Genomic DNA, 6,408 nt, shown 5'->3' with positions numbered 1-6,408 from the left:
AGGCTGCAGTCCTTGACACTCTGCAGCAGGTGCTTCAGGTCCTCCTCAGTTTCAGCAAGCAGGGTTGTGTCATCCGCATAACGCAGATTGTTGATAAATTGTCCACCAATCCTGACCCCACATTTTTCCTCATAGAGCCCAGCCTCCTGGATAATCTGTTCTGCATATAGGTTGAAAAGGTATGGAGATAACTTGGAATATACCCTAAGAAAATGAGAACTGAGGCATAAATGGAGATTTGTACACCAATGTTCATAGCAGTATTATTCACCATCACAAGAACATGGAAACAGCCAGCTCAAATGTCCAACCACAATGAATGAATTGAGAAATTATGGTACATTCACACAGAGGAATACTGTGCAGCACACAGGAGCAATGATTTTGTAAATTAATACCTAACTTGGGAGGGACTGGAGAGCATTATGCTGAGTGAACTAACTCAGCCCCACAAGGACAAATATTTTATAAAACTTTTACTGTAGAATGAGTATAAGGATACAAGCTGGGTGGGGGAGAATGGAAACAGAGGGATGAGGATGTGCAGGGCAAGGGGGATATTAATCATGGTGTTGTAAAATTTGATGGGAGGGAATGAGGGAAATTGGAAGAATCTGTTCTTGAAATCAATACATTTGAATTTTGTAAATAAACTGGTATTAAGAAAAATAGTAATAAAAGTTGCCTATGTCAGGTTCCTTAACCTGATTAATTACTCAGCTGTGAGACTGTTATCCCAGGAACTAAGGATTTGTGATCAAGTCACCCCCACATAGACATCAAGGAACAACCACCTTATCAGAAACCTGGAAACTTTCTCCTCAGAATCTTCTCAGAGTTCTTTTCCCTTACCATCTTCTTTTGGACACACTATTTAAAAACTTGGCTTGATCCTAAGATGAGAAAATCTCCTCTTTTACCTTCAAGGTAGCCATGTTGCTGTTTTCTCTCAGATCACCAGCTTCTGAATAAATTGAATCTTAAAGATTCAACCTTTGTTTCTACTCAATTGGCTTGTAGTGACAGGCAGTCTTCATCTGGTTCCATAGATAGAAATGCAATTAAGAAAAGTGTGTACCTTATAAGTTGTTGTTGTTGTTGTTAGATGCTATCAAGCCAACTATAGCTCATAGTTACACTATGAACAATAGATCTGAACTTTGCCCTATCCTGCTTCATTCTCACCATTTCTGATATGCTCAAACTCATTATCACTGTGTCAATCCATCTTATTGAAATATCAAGCTATGAGAAGTAGAGTCATGCTACCTTTTCCAGGATCATGTCTTTTTCATCATGCTGATCCCTTCTCACTGAGAAATATGTGAGACCAAGTTTCACTACTCTTGCCTCTAAAGAGCTCCCTGGTTGTACTTCCTCTGAGACAGACTTGTTCGTTCTTTTGGCAATCCTCTTCTTCAATACCACAGTTCAAAGGCATCGATTCTTCTTCTGTAATCTTTATTGATTGTCTTTCAGATGCTGAAAAAAGGAAAGATTTCTTTTTTAAATGAGAAGATATCTAAATGTTAATTCTCAGTTGCCACTAAATAAAGAAATAATTTAAACTAGGCTCTGGTCGCCTAGTGGTAAGAAGTTGCACTGCCAACCCAATGGCAAACAATTTAAAGCCACCAACTATTCCAGCAGAGAAAAATAGGCAGTCTCCTCCCTAATGATTTAAGCCTCTGAAAATCCACCTAAGGATTAATTTATTGATTCTGACTCAATAGAACATAACAAAAATCAGGAATAAGAATTTAAACATAGTAATAATTAGAACCTGCTATGGCTTGAATTGTACTCATGGGAAACCTATGTCTAGAATAGGAAGTTCTTATAGAGCAAAAAAATACTGTTGTTGTGTTGCTGTTTTAGTTATTGCTGTTGTTTGCCATTAAGTGACCCTAAGTACAATAGTTCTGAACCCTGCCCTCTCTTAAGTCAGTCTCACTGACTCCAACACACCTAACCTCATTGCCCCAGTTACCATGTCAATCTATCTCAGCCAGCATCTTCCTCTCTGGTGCTGTCCCTCTACTGTTCCAGACCTGATGTCCTTCTCCAAGGACTGGTCCTTCCTGGTCACATGCCCAAATTATATGAGATGGAGCTTCAAAATTATTGCCTCAAAGAAGCAACTTGTTTTATCCTTTCCAGGATAGACCTATTTGTCCTCCTGATGGTCCATGGTATGTTCAACATTCTTCTCCAGCACCACGACTCAAAGGCATGAATTCTTCTTAGTCATTGTCCAGCTCTCTTATACATAGCAAGTAATTGCAAAGACCATGGCCTGAATCAGACACGCTTTAGTCTCGAGATTGGCATCATTGTTCTGTAGCACTTTGGAGAAGACACTGACAGCAGACTTCCCTAAATGCAATTAATCTTTTGATTTCTGGACAACTTGTGCCAATAGTGTTGATTATGAAGACAAGCAAGCTGAAATTGTTAACAAGCTCAGTCTTTTGCATCTATCATGATGCTGTCAATCGGCTCCGTGGTAAGAATCTTTGTCTTCTTGATGTTGAGCTTCAATCCATATTGAAAATGATGTTCATGGTCCTTGATGTTCTGACAACTGCTTCCTGGTCCAGGTATAGGTTTTGCATGAGCACAATCATGTGTTCTGAGATTTCCATTTTTCTCAAGGTTAGCCACAATTTCTTTGCATAGTCAGTGAAACACAAATAGACATTCCTCTGGTACTCATTACATTCTGCCAAGATCCATCTGACATTGGTAATAATGTTTCTAGTGTCACGACTTCTTCTATATCTAATCTGTATTTCTAGTAGTTCTCTGTCAATGTACTATTTCAGTGACTTTTGGTAATCTTCAGCAGGATTTTGCTTGTGTATGAAATTAGTGATACTGTTCAATAATTTTACACTCTGAGGGTTCACCTTGTTTGGGAATAGGAATAAATATGGATCTCTACCAGTAAGTTGGCCAGATAGTTGTCCTCCAGATTTCTTTACACAACATGGTGAGCAAATCCAGGGAAGTATCTGTTGAAATATGTCAATTGGTATTCCATCAATTCCTGGGGCCTTATTTTTAGCCAATTCCTTCAAAGCAGCTTGAACTTCCTCCTTTGTCACCATTGCCTGATTATATGTTCAACATTGATCATAAGTTATTTCATGAAACTCTTCTGTGTCAGCCAATTCTTTCTGGTACAGTGTGTGCCGTACTCTGTATACTCTTTCCATTTTCTTTTAATTATTCAATATTCTTAACAAGGCTTAAACTTGTTCTTCAGTTTCTTCAGCTTAAGAAATGCCAAGTGAGTTTGGTCCTTTTGATTTTCTGACTCCAGCTCTTCACACATTTCACTTGCTTTGTCTTCCCACACTACCCTTTTAAATCTTCTGTTCAATTCCTTACCTACTTGTTGTTTTCCCCTTTTGCTTTTGCTTCTCAATGCTATGGTGCAATATTCATATTCTTATTATATCCATCTTGGTCTTTTCTTCCTCCTCTGTCTTTGTTATGACCTTTTGCATTCTTCCTAGATGATAATCTTGATATCCTCCCACAGCTCATCTGAGCTCATCATTCATTAATGTTCAAGACCTCAAACCTTTTTCTGAGATGGTTTTTAAATTCAGGTGGGAGAGACTCAATGTCAAATTTTGGTTCTTGTGGATTTGATTTAACCTTCTTTAGCTTTAGTTTGAACTTGCATATGAGTAGTTGATGGTCTATTCCACCATCAGCATCTGGTCTAGTTTCCATAGCTGATACTGAGCTTCTCCAATGATTCTTTCCACAAATGTAATAGATCTGATGATACCTGTGTATATCATCAGGTGAAATCTACATGTGTAGTTGCTGTTTATATTTCTTATAAAAGGTATTTGCAATTAATAAATCTTTGATTGTACAGAACTCCAGTGATGTGTCCTTTCTCCATACATTTTCAATTTATATATGGAACAAATCATTCAGGAGGCTGGACTTTATGAAGAGGTATCAGGATTGGATAAAGATTCATCAACACCTGCATCATGCAAATGGCACAACCCTGTTTCTGGAAACTGAGGAAGATTTGAAGCATTTTCTGCAGAAGGTCAAAGAAGCAGGTCTTCAATATGGACTGCATCTCAACATTAAGAAAATAAAGATTCTCACCATCGAGCCAAATAGCAGCATCATGATAAATGGAGAAAAGATCAAGATGGTTAATAATTTCAACTTGCTCAGATCCAAAATAAATACTCTTGGCTAATCAAAAGACTTAGTTGTTTTAGGAAAGTCTGTGGTTAGGTAGAGTCAGAGAGCTAAAGAGCCATGATGCCTAGATGTCTAGAGACCAAGGTGCACCTGATCCAAGTCATGGATCTTTTCAATTGTTTGCTATGCATCTGAGAGCTGGCCAATGACTAAGGATGACAGAAGAAGAACCGATGCCTTTGAGCCTTTGAGTTATTGTTGTGGAGAAGAATATTGAACATACCAAGGACTACCAAGAGAACAAATATGTCTATCCTTAAGAGTGTGAAACCAGGCTGCTACTTGAAAGCAAGGGTTTTGAAACTCTCTCACGTACTTTGGGCATATTGCCAGGAGGGACAAGTCTGTAGAGAAGGACATCATGCTTGGAAGGGTAGAGGGTCAGAGCAGAAAAGGAAGATCCTAGATGAGATGGATTGATACAGTGACTGTGGCAATGGGGTCAGGCAGGTCAGAAATGGTGAGACTGGCTCAGAAGAGGGCTGGATTCAGAGTTTTTGTTCATAGGGTTGCTAAGAGTTATAGTTGCCTCAGCAGCACATAACAACATGGATTGAATTACAAAAATTACAATTTATTTTCTTCTAGTCAGAATCAACTCATAGCTAACACTCCAGGAGATTTCAGAAATTTTAATTCGTATAGAAAGAAATTGCTCATCTCTCTCCTGTGGAGAAGATGGTGTATTAGAACTGCTTGTCTTTTGATTGGCAGTGCAACTCCTTATTCACTGTGGTTGTTGGATGTTGTCAAACCAAGTACAACTCATAGCGACCCTATGAACAATAGATCTGAACTCTGCCCTATCCACTGCCATCTTTATCATTTCTGCTGTAATAAAGCTTTTGTTACAGTCATTGTGTCAATCCATTTTCTTGAGGGTCTTCTTCTCTTTCTCTGAACCTCCACCTTTCCAAGCATGATGTACTTTTCCAGAGACCATCACTTCTTAATAGAATGCCGAGAACATGTGAGAAGAAGCCTCACCATCCTTGCCTCCAAGAAGCACCCTGGTTGTCCTTTCTCCAAGATATTTTTTTTCCTTTTGTTAGTCTATTGGATGTTGTTGCTTGTTGTTAAGTGCTGTCAAGTTTGTCAAGTTGCCTGTGACTCATAGCGACCGTATGTACAACATCCCTAAACTCTGCTCTATCCTAAGCGAATCTTATTGTCTCTGACACACCTACATCAATTACCCCAGTCACTGAATCAACCCATCTCATCGAGAGTCTTCCTCTTGCGCTATGCCCTCCAACCTCCCAAGCATGATGTCCCTCTCCAAGGAAAGGTCCTGCCTTGCAATATGTCCAAAGTATGTCAGATGAAGCTCCAGAATCCTTACCTTGAAGGAGCAGCCTGGTCTCACCCTCTCTAGGACAAACCTGTTTGTTCTACTCACAATTCATGATATAGTCAGTACTCTTCTTCAACACCACAGCACAAAGGCATCAATTGTCCTTCTGTCACCCCTAGTCATTCATTGCCCAGCTTTCTGATGCATAGCAAGTAATCGAAAAGACCATGGCCTGGATAAGGCGCATCTTAGTCTCCAGAATGACATCATTGCTTTTCAGTACTTGGGAAAGGTCTCTGATAGCAGACTTTCCCAATGTAATTCTTCTTTTAATTTCCTGGCTGCTGGTGCCAAGAATGTTGATTGTGGAGCTGAGCAAGCTAAAGTTAACAACCTCAATCTCTTCACCAACTATCTTGATGCTGCCAGTTGGCCCAGTGGTGAGAATCTTTGTTTTCTTGTTGTTGAGCATCAATCCATATTGAAGGCTGCAGTCCTTGACTGAAGCAGCAAGTGCTTCAGGTGCTCTTTAGTTTCAGTAAGCAGGGTTGTGTCATCTGCATAAGGCAGATTGTTGATGAGTCTACCTCCAATCCTGATGCCACATTTCTCCTCACAGAGCCCAGCCTCCTGGATAATCTGTTCTGCATATAGATTGAAAAAGTATGGAGATAGGACACATCCCTGGAGTATACCGTTCCCAATTTTGACCATGCAGTGGATAGTCAGTAATATTTTCCAACATCCTAACTCAAAGGCATCAATTCCTTTTCTATAATCTTTATCATTGTCCAATTTTCAGATGCATAGCAAGCAACTGAAATGTTGGTGTTGTTGTTGTTATGTGCCGTCGAGTCGCTTGCGACTCATAG

This window comes from Elephantulus edwardii, unplaced genomic scaffold (assembly GCF_000299155.1).
Source record: "Elephantulus edwardii isolate Elephantulus edwardi_28Jun2011 unplaced genomic scaffold, EleEdw1.0 scaffold00070, whole genome shotgun sequence".
Taxonomy (NCBI): domain Eukaryota; kingdom Metazoa; phylum Chordata; class Mammalia; order Macroscelidea; family Macroscelididae; genus Elephantulus; species Elephantulus edwardii.
This window is presented reverse-complemented; position numbering follows the sequence as displayed.